The sequence below is a fragment of the Stegostoma tigrinum genome, chromosome 34, assembly GCF_030684315.1.
Source record: "Stegostoma tigrinum isolate sSteTig4 chromosome 34, sSteTig4.hap1, whole genome shotgun sequence".
In the NCBI taxonomy this organism is placed as follows: domain Eukaryota; kingdom Metazoa; phylum Chordata; class Chondrichthyes; order Orectolobiformes; family Stegostomatidae; genus Stegostoma; species Stegostoma tigrinum.
Window position 1 is genome coordinate 6,533,420 of NC_081387.1, and position 11,799 is coordinate 6,545,218.

Sequence of the window (11,799 nt, forward strand, 5' to 3'; positions counted from 1 at the left end):
CCCACCCAAAATTTCAAGCTTTCCTGCTCCTCTGATGCTGCTTGGCCTGCTGTGTTCATCCAGCTCCACACCATGTTATCTCATTTGGCAGGCTCTCTGGTTTGTGACGTTCAGTGATACCAACAGTCTGAATTCAATTCCGACGCCAGCTGAGATTACCATGAAGGATTCTTCTTCTTAACCTTGCCCCCTCCCATTATCCCAGTGTTGATGCAAACAATCTCATTCACATTCATCTGAAAGTCGTATTTAAAATGGATCAAAAGAAGAATGGCGAACTTGACATTCATATTTAATGTGAATTTTTCAGAAGGAGTGGGGAGCCACAATCTACTGCACGATGCTATACATAAAGGAGCAAGTACTCACACAGAAAATAATCTACAGACAGCTCCTCGGTTTAAATATAACGTTTAAAGATCTGTTGTTGGAGCCTCAATCTACTGGGAGTCCAACCACTGGCAGGTCAAATGGAGTCTCCGTGTCAGCGAGGGTGCAGGTATAGATTGGAACAGTGCCAGTCCAGATAGATTCTCCCTCACACTTGAAGAGGGCACTCTCCAAGCGCACAAATGGAATTTTATCCTCTCAAATGCTTTATTTTTCAATCATCCTCTGCCAATGTGGTTCCTGGGCAAAGTGGGAGATGTAAGGATGCAGGGCAGCAAGGTAGGATGTCTCCTACACCGTGTGGAGGAATACAGCAGGCCAGGCCGCATTAGAGGGGAAGGAAAGTTGATGCTTTGAGTCAGGACCCTTCTTCAGAAATTCCTCTCTCTCTCTCTCTCTCTCGCTCACACACGCACACATACTCACAGGCACACTAACTGAACATAGCCAGCAATCTCCATACACCTCACCACATCCCCCTTTCGGGTTCATTAATTCTTCAGATGTAACATCCCATCACCCCCAAGTATCCCCTTCACGCTGCAGTATCCCTCGCTGTAGTGGTACAGCTTTTACGAAATGCTCATGCATTAACCCTTGCGCCTTTTTCTGTTTCAGACAGCAAGGAACGTTTTTGTACTTTTCTAATCCTTACACGCGCGCTCTGCCCCATATCTGCGAGGGAAGCAATGTTTGCCGCAGTTTAAAGCAAACTTTTTTTACGGAAAGTAAACAGAAATTGTTGGAGAAACTCAGCAGGTCTGGCAACACCTGTGGCGAGAAAGCAAAGTTAACGTTTCAGATCCGGTGACCCTTCTTCAGGGTCTGTCGATTGTTTCAGATTTGCACTGTTCGTTGTTTATCGTAAAGTGGTCACGTTTCTTTCTTTTCTCCAGATACAGTTATTTCCCAAACATGTCCGTACTCCGTCTTTCTGTTAATATTTACGGCAATTTTGCTCAGTGCGGGGCAGATATTGAATTCCTGATGATCGCCCAGACTGCAGTAGGGTGATGTCACATGACTTCCATCTCAATAGAGACAAACTCGGGATGATGCGGAGGCCTGAACTGGGATTCAATTATCCTGAAGCAAAAGATACGCTGTTGGAACCATGCAGTGACGTTAGATTTCAGCAGAAAACCCTCTTGTGCCTCAATCTCCACTTCGTAGAAACCTGGTGTGGTTTCTGACACAAATGTTGGATTTTCAATCTGACCTGTGTTGACTTGGCGCAGGCTTGGACTACACCCATCTTGAACCGTGAGATTTCTTTGACGTTAGATGGAGAGGGAGAACCCAGGATTTCTGACAGGCCTTCTGGCTGTTCTGAGCGGCTGGGTTAGTTTTGCTCCTGCCCCGTCTGTGAGGTAGTGGCTTTCATGTGATCCACGTGTTTGCTCTGGACCGCGTCACCTACCCAGACTTTGAGGGTCACTGGACCTGACTTCACATCAACCGTGTCTCTTACCCATGCAGGGCTGTTTCCGTGGTTCTGGCCCGAAACTTCGTCCTCTGGAGAACACTGTCTCTATCCCCTAGAGTAGTCGAGTCTAGCTTTGGTATTCCTGGTGTTGTTTCAACCCCCTCCCTGGCCTGGGAATATCAGGTTTAACCGGGTGCAGAACCTGGTAGGATCTATGCCAGACTGATGAGGGACAAAGCTGAGGTACATGCTGGGGCCTTGTGCAAAATCGATTGCATCCTCTTTTGACCATACTCGAATGTCCCTTTCTAATAAACCACGTCACACGGTGAACCGCGTTTCATCATTCGCGTAAGAAAGCATGTGAATCAAACACACACCAAAACGATGATTACATTTTAATCGCAGACAAGTTTTTTTTACTCAGAGGGTGGTGAGGGCCTGGTATCTGCAGCTACAAAAGATGGTGGTCTCTGTTTAATGTCTCAGCCGAATAGTATTGAGAAATATTTGCCTGTACCTGGCATCCTTTAACTTAAACGTCACTGCTCCTAAAGTCATTTGTCTCGGGGATCTTGCACACTCCGTGGTTGACCATGCAGACATATGACTCAGGACAAGTCAAGTGTAAGATTCAGTGTAAAATTTTGTGGCAGTGGAGGACTGCGTGCTAGCTCTCCCCTGGTCATCAACTTTACCAAATGTCAGGGGAGAGCTAGCACGCAGTCCTCCACTGCCCCAAAATTTTGCAGTCGACTCTCCCACATTTCAGGACATCACAGGCGCCAGCATGCCCCGGAGTGCAATAGCATAGCCTCAGCCGGGGAAAACTTTTTTTTATTTGAAAAAATATACTTTATTCGTAAGATGTACAAAAAAAAACATATTTACACACCTAACCAGTCATGCAAGCCGCTCCGGGTTACCCAGGGGGTACATACACCAACTAAAGGAAAAAAAACAAAGCAAAGAAACCGCCCCGGCAGTCGTCACCTCGCACAGTCCCCGTTGGCCCCCTGACCAGTTGGGGAAGGCGCCAGCTGGGCCCAGTTACCAGATGGGGTTCTTTTTTCTATTCTGGACGAGGGGTTTCTCAGCCGGGAAAAACTTTTTTTTAATTTGAAAAAATATACTTTATTCATAGAATGTACAAAAAAAATTTATACACCCACCCAGTCATGCAAGCCACTCTGGGTTACCCAGGGGGTACATACACCAACTAAAGGAAAAAAAACAGAAAAAAAACAAAGCAAGGAAACCGCCCCGGCAGTCGTCACCTCGCACAGTCCCAGTTGGCCCCCTGACTAGTTGGGGAAGGTGCCAGCTGGGCCCAGTTACCAGATGGGGTTCTTTTTTTCTATTCTGGACGAGGGGTTTCTCAACCGGGGAAAACTGCCTTACTGATCACAGTCGGTCCCTTGCCAGGTGAATACATAGAACATAGAACATAGAACAGTACAGCACAGAACAGGCCCTTCAGCCCACAATGTTGTGCCGACCATTGATCCTCATGTATGCACCCTCAAATTTCTGTGACCATATGCATGTCCAGCAGTCTCTTAAATGTCCCCAATGACCTTGCTTCCACAACTGCTGCTGGCAACGCATTCCATGCTCTCACAACTCTCTGTGTAAAGAACCCGCCTCTGACATCCCCTCTATACTTTCCACCAACCAGCCTAAAACTATGATCCCTCGTGCTAGCCATTTCTGCCCTGGGAAATAGTCTCTGGCTATCAACTCTATCTATGCCTCTCATTATCTTGTATACCTCAATTAGGTCCCCTCTCCTCCTCCTTTTCTCCAATGAAAAGAGACCAAGCTCAGTCAACCTCTCTTCATAAGATAAGCCCTCCAGTCCAGGCAGCATCCTGGTAAACCTCCTCTGAACCCTCTCCAAAGCATCCACATCTTTCCTATAATACGGCGACCAGAACTGGACGCAGTATTCCAAGTGCGGTCTAACCAAAGCTTTATAGAGCTGCAACAAGATCTCACGACTCTTAAACTCAATCCCCCTGTTAATGAAAGCCAAAACACCATATGCTTTCTTAACAACCCTGTTCACTTGGGTGGCCATTTTAAGGGATCTATGTATCTGCACACCAAGATCCCTTTGTTCCTCCACACTGCCAAGAATCCTATCCTTAATCCTGTACTCAGCTTTCAAATTCGACCTTCCAAAATGCATCACCTCGCATTTATCCAGGTTGAACTCCATCTGCCACCTCTCAGCCCATCTCTGCATCCTGTCAATGTCCCGCTGCAGCCTACAACAGCCCTCTATACTGTCAATGACACCTCCGACCTTTGTGTCGTCTGCAAACTTGCTGACCCATCCTTCAATCCCCTCATCCAAGTCATTAATAAAAATTACAAACAGTAGAGGCCCAAGGACGGAGCCCTGTGGAACCCCACTCACCACTGACTTCCAGGCAGAATATTTTCCTTCTACTACCACTAATATACGTTCCAACTCTTCCCTCGCTCACACCCCACAACACCTCGTTCCTCTTACAGTCACACTGGCTGCTTCTTCTAAAATCGAAAATTCGTTTTCCGAAATTTCCTCACGTCTAGAAGGGCCCAATACCTCGCAGGGATCACAGAATATTCGGAAGGCTCATTGTCTCACTCAATGCGACACTCACTTGGGGTAGCTCTGCTGCGTTGCGTTTCTCCCTCAGAACGAAACGCTCCGCCCCTGCTTCATTCAAATTGCTTCCTGGTTCGCGGAGAGAAATCCTCAGAAGCGTCCAATGTCCCTGAACTGAAGTTTGAACTTCACTCTGGTTTCAAACACTGTTCAGAATGCGAACAAAAGCAATTTTCAAGCTTTGGTACCAATTGATCAAATCTTCCTTTGTTTAACCGGAGCTTTGTGATCTTCCACCCTCTGTGATCGACCGTGTAGTTACATGACTTTAGAGCAAGTCGCGTATAAAATTAAGTATGCAGGGTGCACGTAAATATTTCCCAACATTGTTTGGATGAGACATTAAGCTGAGACCATCGCCTTCCCTGGCTGCACATTCCGGGCACTTGAGGCTAATAATGAAACTTGGTTTGCCATGAGACATGATTTATTATCGTTGAAACACAAAGTTGTAAATATATAGCAACTCTATAAAACCCGTCTAACATCGAGAGTAACTTTGCAGTTCTTAATGCCAGTTCCCTCATACTGGTTTACAGCCTGCTTTGTTACAGAGTTTTTGTTTAATTTCGAAATCATATTTTATTCATAAAATTATATGTGAATCACAGATATTTTCTACATATTATGTACATATAGTCACAAATGCAGTTCGGTTCTGCACAGTAGCATATCACCGAAGCGAACAAACACTGGAGTATCAGAGATAATGGGAACTGCAGATGCTGGAGATTCCAAGATAATAAAATGTGAGGCTGGATGAACACAGCAGGCCAAGCAGCATCTCAGGAGCACAAAAGCTGACTGGAGTATGACTGTCCAAACAACTGAACGCCCATTTGCTGGGATGCAAGAGCAGCGCTTCGTCATGACGGAGAAGTTTCAACATGAGTTTTTTTTTATTGTTGAAGCATAAAGTAGGCAGATTTATAATAACTCCACAAATCCCGTTTTCCCCTCGACCTTCCAGAGCATCTTTACGGTTGTTACAGATCCCTCACAATCTGCCTAGGGCGATCAAGAATTTTTTTTATTTCAAAAACATGCGTTTTGTAAATAAATTCGTTTGTATAGAGCAGCATAATAAGGTAACGTTGGATTTTGACTCACTCCAGAAAACAAACCAGAGGCATCTCTTCTGAGATGGTAGGAACTGCCGATGCTGGAGAATCTGTGACAATACGGTGTAGAGCTGGAAGAACACAGCAGGCCAGAAAAATGAAGTGTCCAAACCCGCCTGAAAGTCAGCTTCCCTGCTCCTCTAATGCTGCCTGGCCTGCTGTGTTCATCCAGCTCTACACTTTGGTTATCTCACAGGCATCTCTTGCTTTTGCTTGTGCACGGTGGCTCAATCGTGCTGCTTCCCAGCGACACCGGCCTGGGTTCGACTTTCCGGTCCGGCAACCGTATGTGTGGAGTTTGGACATTTTTCATGTGTCTGGGTGAGTTTTCTCCGGTGTCCTTCCACAGTCCGAAGATGAGCAGGTTAGGTAGATTGGCTATGCTAAATTGCCCATAATGTTCTGGAATGTGTAGATTAGATAGTTTGGGGAAACAAAGTCAGAATTCTGTGGTTATATTTGCATAATATCATAATTTAACATTCGAATATGATGGGGAGGAGATGGCCTAGTGGTATTGCTGGCCTACAGATGCAGAGACCCTAACAATGTTTTGGGGGCCTGGGTTCGAACCCTGCCATGGCAGATGGTGGAATTTGAATTCAATAAATATTTGGAATTAAGTATCTAATGACGACTATGAATCCTTTGCTGATGGTTGCAAAAAGCCCATCTGGTTCACTTATGCCCTATGGGGCAGGAAACTGCCATCCTTATGTCATCTGGATGAAATGTGACTCCCGAGAAGCAGCAATTTGGTTGAGTCTCAACTGCCCTCTGGGCAATTAAGGAAAGGCAATAAATGCTGCCTGTGACTGGTGCCCTCATCCTGTGAATGAGTAAACACAGAGATGCTATCCCAATTATAGTGGGTTGAACTGAAGTTGATGCTGTTCTTTCTGCTCTCGAGCTTCCAGCTTCTTGGTGCTGATGTTCTCTCTGGAGTATCTAAGGAAGCCCGCTGATTTGAGTGGCTTCTTTTAACTAGTTATCTGGGTCATTTTCGAGTACTGTGGCTTTGCAGCCGTTTCATGTAGCAATATAATTAGCATATTTTATCACTTGATGTTAATTGATTTCCTGTGTCAGGAGGTTTTGCAAAACGTGGTGTTGGATATTGTAATTTCCCTGTTGATTGAGCCGACCCCAGGAGCCAAACTGTCTCACTAGCAGTTCTACTGAAACTCAGATTCAATGTTCCACCTGAAGCCTTGCTGCAGTGTCCTGTCAACACGTATCCAATCAGTCAAGGTGAATGGTCATGTATCTGTCTCCTTACCCCATCTGCCTTTTGTAAGGACCTCTCTCTGCACTGCACACTCTCCAGCACCCCCGGATCTTTCCCTGCAACCGCAGGAAGTGCTACACCTGCCCCTACACCTGCCCGACCTCCATTCAATGCCCAAAACAAATTTTCCATATTAGACAGGGGGTCACCTGCACATGCATCAATTTGTTCTTCTGTATCCGCTACTCCCGATGTGGCCCCCTCTACACCAGTAAGATCAAGTGTAGACTCGGAAACCAAGATAACAAAGTGCGAAGCTGGATGAACACAGCAGGCGCAGCAGCATCTCAGGAGCACAAAAGCTGACATTTCGGGCCTAGACCCTTCATCAGAGAGGGGGATGGGGAGAGGGAACTGGAATAAATAGGGAGAGAGGGGGAGGCGGACTGAAGGTGGATAGAGGAGAAGATAGGTGGAGAGGAGAGTATGGGTGGGGAGGTAGGGAGAGGATAGGTCAGTCCAGTGAGGACGGACAGGTCAAAGGGGCGGGATGAGGTTAGTAGGTGGGAAATGGAGGTGCGGCCTGAGGTGGGAGGAAGGGATAGGTGAGAGGAAGAAGAGGGTAGGGAGGTGGGGATGAGCTGGGCTGGATTTGGATGCAGTGGGGGGAAGGGAGATTTTGAAGCTGGTGAAGTCCACATTGATACCATTGGGCTGCAGGGTTCCCAAGCGGAATATGAGTTGCTGTTCCTGCAACCTACGGGTGGCATCATTGTGGCACTGCAGGAGGCCTATGATGGACATGTCGTCCAAGGAATGGGAGGGGGAGTTAAAATGGTTCTTGACTGGGAGGTGCAGTTGTTTACTGTGAACCGAGCGGAGGTATTCTGCAAAGCGGTCCCCAAGCCTCCGCTTGGTTTCCCCAATGTAGAGGAAGCCACAACAGGTACAGCGGATGCAGTATACCACATTGGCAGATGTGCAGGTGAACATCTGCTTAATATGGAAAGTCATCTTGGGGCCTGGGATGAGGGTGAGGGAGGAGGTGTGTGGGCAAGTGTAGCACTTCCTGCAGTTGCAGGGGAAGGTGCCGGGTGTGGTGGGGTTGGAGGAGAGTGTGGAGCGGACAAGGGAGTTGTGGAGAAATTGGTCTCTCCAGAAGGCAGACAAGGGTGGGGATGGAAAAATGTCTTTGGTGATGGGGTCTTCTGATGAAGGGTCTAGGCCCGAAACGTCAGCTTTTGTGCTCCTGAGATGCTGCTTGACCTGCTGTGTTCATCCAGCCCCTCACTTTGTTATCTTGGATTCTCCAGCATCTGCAGTTCCCATTATCTCTAGACTCGGAAACTGCTTTGTTGAGCGTCTGAGCTTTGAACACAACAAATGACAACACCTTCCAGTCGCCAACCCTTTTAACTCCACCTCCCACTCCCTGGGTGACAAGTGCATCCTGGGCCTCCTCCAGTGTCACAAAAACACCACCTGCAAACTGGAGGAGCAGCACCTCATATTCCACTTTGGAAGCCTACAGCCTGATGGCTTAAACATGGAATTCAACAGTTTTAAAATTTCCCTCCCCCAGCCTCATCCCATGTCCAACACTTCCTCTCATCCACCTTCATGACCTCACACAACCTGTTCATCTTCTCTCCCACCTATCCACCCCTCCCATTCTATTGACCAATTCCCATCACTCCCCCCTTGCAGTCACCTGTCACTATCCCACTTACCTTCCCCAGCCCCACCCCTCCTCTTTCTATTTATTTCTGTGCTCCCTTTCCACTCCCCATTTCTGAAGAAGGGTCCCGATCTGTAACATCAACTTTCCTGCCCCTCAGATGCTGCCCGGCCTGCTGCGTTCTTCCAGCTCCACACTGTGTTATCTCTGACTCCAGCATCTGCAATTCTTGCTATCTCTTGCCTATCTGTCTGGTTTGATCCATGTGAATGCTGCAATCTTCTGGGCTTACTATCTCAGTTCAACTGTCTCATTAACACCCATTCAATCTATTCAATCAGGGTAACAAAGTGTGAAGCTGGATGAACACAGCAGGCCAATCAGCAATGCTCCTAAGATGCTGCTTGGCCTGCTGTGTTCATACAGCTTCACACTTTGTTATCTTGGATTCTCCAGCATCTGCAGTTCTCATTCTCTCTATTCAATCACTGGTTTGCATATCTGTTTGTCTGGCCTGATCCAACTCCCATCCACTTCACCAACCGGTACATTGATGACTGTATCGGCGCCGCCTCTTGCTCCCCAGAGGAGCTCGAACAGTTCATCCACTTCACCAACACCTTCCACCCCAACCTTCAGTTCACCTGGGCCATCTCCAGCACATCCCTCACCTTCCTGGACCTCTCAGTCTCCATCTCAGGCAACCAGCTTGTAACTGATGTCCATTTCAAGCCCACCGACTCCCACAGCTACCTGGAATACACCTCCTCCCACCCACCCTCCTGCAAAAATTCCATCCCCTATTCCCAATTCCTCCGCCTCCGCCGCATCTGCTCCCACGATAAGACATTCCACTCCCGTACATCCCAGATGTCCAAGTTCTTCAAGGACCGCAACTTTCCCCCCACAGTGATCGAGAACGCCCTTGACCGTGTCTCCCGTATTTCCCGCAACACATCCCTCACACCCCGCCCCCGCCACAACCGCCCCAAGAGGATCCCCCTCGTTCTCACACACCACCCTACCAACCTCCGGATACAACGCATTATCCTCCGACACTTCCGCCATTTACAATCCGACCCCACCACCCAAGACATTTTTCCATCCCCTCCCCTGTCAGCTTTCCGGAGAGACCACTCTCTCCGTGACTCCCTTGTTCGCTCCACACTGCCCTCCAACCCCACCACACCCGGCACCTTCCCCTGCAACCGCAGGAAATGCTACACTTGTCCCCACACCTCCTCCCTCACCCCCATCCCAGGCCCCAAGATGACATTCCACATTAAGCAGAGGTTCACCTGCACATCTGCCAATGTGGTATACTGCATCCACTGTACCCGGTGCGGCTTCCTCTACATTGGGGAAACCAAGCGGAGGCTTGGGGACCGCTTTGCAGAACACCTCCGCTCAGTCCGCAACAAACAACTGCACCTCCCAGTCGCAAACCATTTCCACTCCCCCTCCCATTCTCTAGATGACATGTCCATCATGGGCCTCCTGCAGTGCCACAATGATGCCACCCGAAGGTTGCAGGAACAGCAACTCATATTCCGCCTGGGAACCCTGCAGCCATATGGTATCAATGTGGACTTCACCAGTTTCAAAATCTCCCCTTCTCCTACTGCATCCCTAAATCAGCCCAGTTCGTCCCCTCCCCCCACTGCACCACACAACCAGCCCAGCTCTTCCCCCCCACCCACTGCATCCCAAAACCAGTCCAACCTGTCTCTGCCTCCCTAACCAGTTCTTCCTCTCACCCATCCCTTCTTCCCACCCCAAGCCGCACCCCCAGCTACCTACTAACCTCATCCCACCTCCTTGACCTGTCCATCTTCCCTGGACTGACCTATCCCCTCCCTACCTCCCCACCTACACTCTCTCCACCTATCTTCTTTACTCTCCATCTTCGGTCCGCCTCCCCCTCTCTCCCTATTTATTCCAGTTCCCTACCCCCATCCCCCTCTCTGATGAAGGGTCTAGGCCCGAAACGTCAGCTTTTGTGCTCCTGAGATGCTGCTTGGCCTGCTGTGTTCATCCAGCCTCACATTTTATTATCCCAGAATGCTGTTCAGTTATCAGCTTTCCCAGCATGTCATTCAGTTGGCCAATGTTGCTTTCAGTGTTCTAAAAGATCTGTTATTTCATTAAAAAGGAACATTTCACTACCTACAAACGAGGATACAAAAGATTTTGTCCAAGCCCGCAGAACTTTGCTCATGTCTCCCTCAGCATTCTGGGATAGAGCCCATCAGATCCTGGGGATTATCTAACTTAATGCTTTTTAAAACACCCAGCACCTCCTCCTTTATTCCTTTCCCAAAACTCACCATAACCTGTCCTTCTCCTTTGTGGATACTGATGCGAAATATTTGTTAAGGACCTCACTCACTTCCTTCAGCTGCAAGCATATGTTCCCTCCTTTGTGGATCTACTCTTTCTTTAGAATACCCTCTTGCTTCTTATGATATTGCTTATCACGGTCCCTTTTAATTCTCCTAATTCCCTGTTACAAAAGACGGTGTTGGATAATGATGTCTCCGTAAGCCAACTAACCAGTCCTCCTAATTTCTCATATAAATCATTTACATAAATGACAAATAACAATGCACCCAACACCGATCCCTTTGGCACGCTGCTGGTCACAGGCCTCTGAACAGCAACGAATGTCTGTCTTCAACTTCCAAGACAATTTTGTATCCAGTTGGTCTGTGATCCAACAAGTATTGTTGAGGGTTAATCTTGAGGGCTGTTGGAGCTTGCTATAAAAATACAATGGCTTACAGAGCAGATCAGAGGCTAGGAATCTTGCAATGAACATAGAATCCCTACAGTGAAGGTAGAGGCCATTGGTCTATCAGGTCTGCCCAGGCCCTCTGAAGAGCATCCACCCAGACCCAACAGCCCACCCTATCCCTATAGGGATTAACCATGGCTAACCCACCCAGCCAGCACATCCTTCAACACTATGGGCAATTGAGCATGGCCAATCCACCTTACTTGCACATGTTTGGACTGTGGGCGGAAACCAGAGCACCCGCAGAACCCACGCAGACGTGGAGAGACTGTACAATCTCTACCCCGACAGTTAACTGAGGCTGGAATTAAATTTGAGTCCCGGGTGCTGTGTGGCAGCAGTGCTAACCACTGAGGTACTTTACTGCCTCAGATCACCTTATGACTCCCCAAAGCTTGTCTACAAATAACAAGCACAAGTCCAGAGTGTACTGGAATACTCTCTACTTACCTGGCTGGCTGTTTCATCATTCTCCAAGTCTGACACCACCCACAACGAGGTAGTCC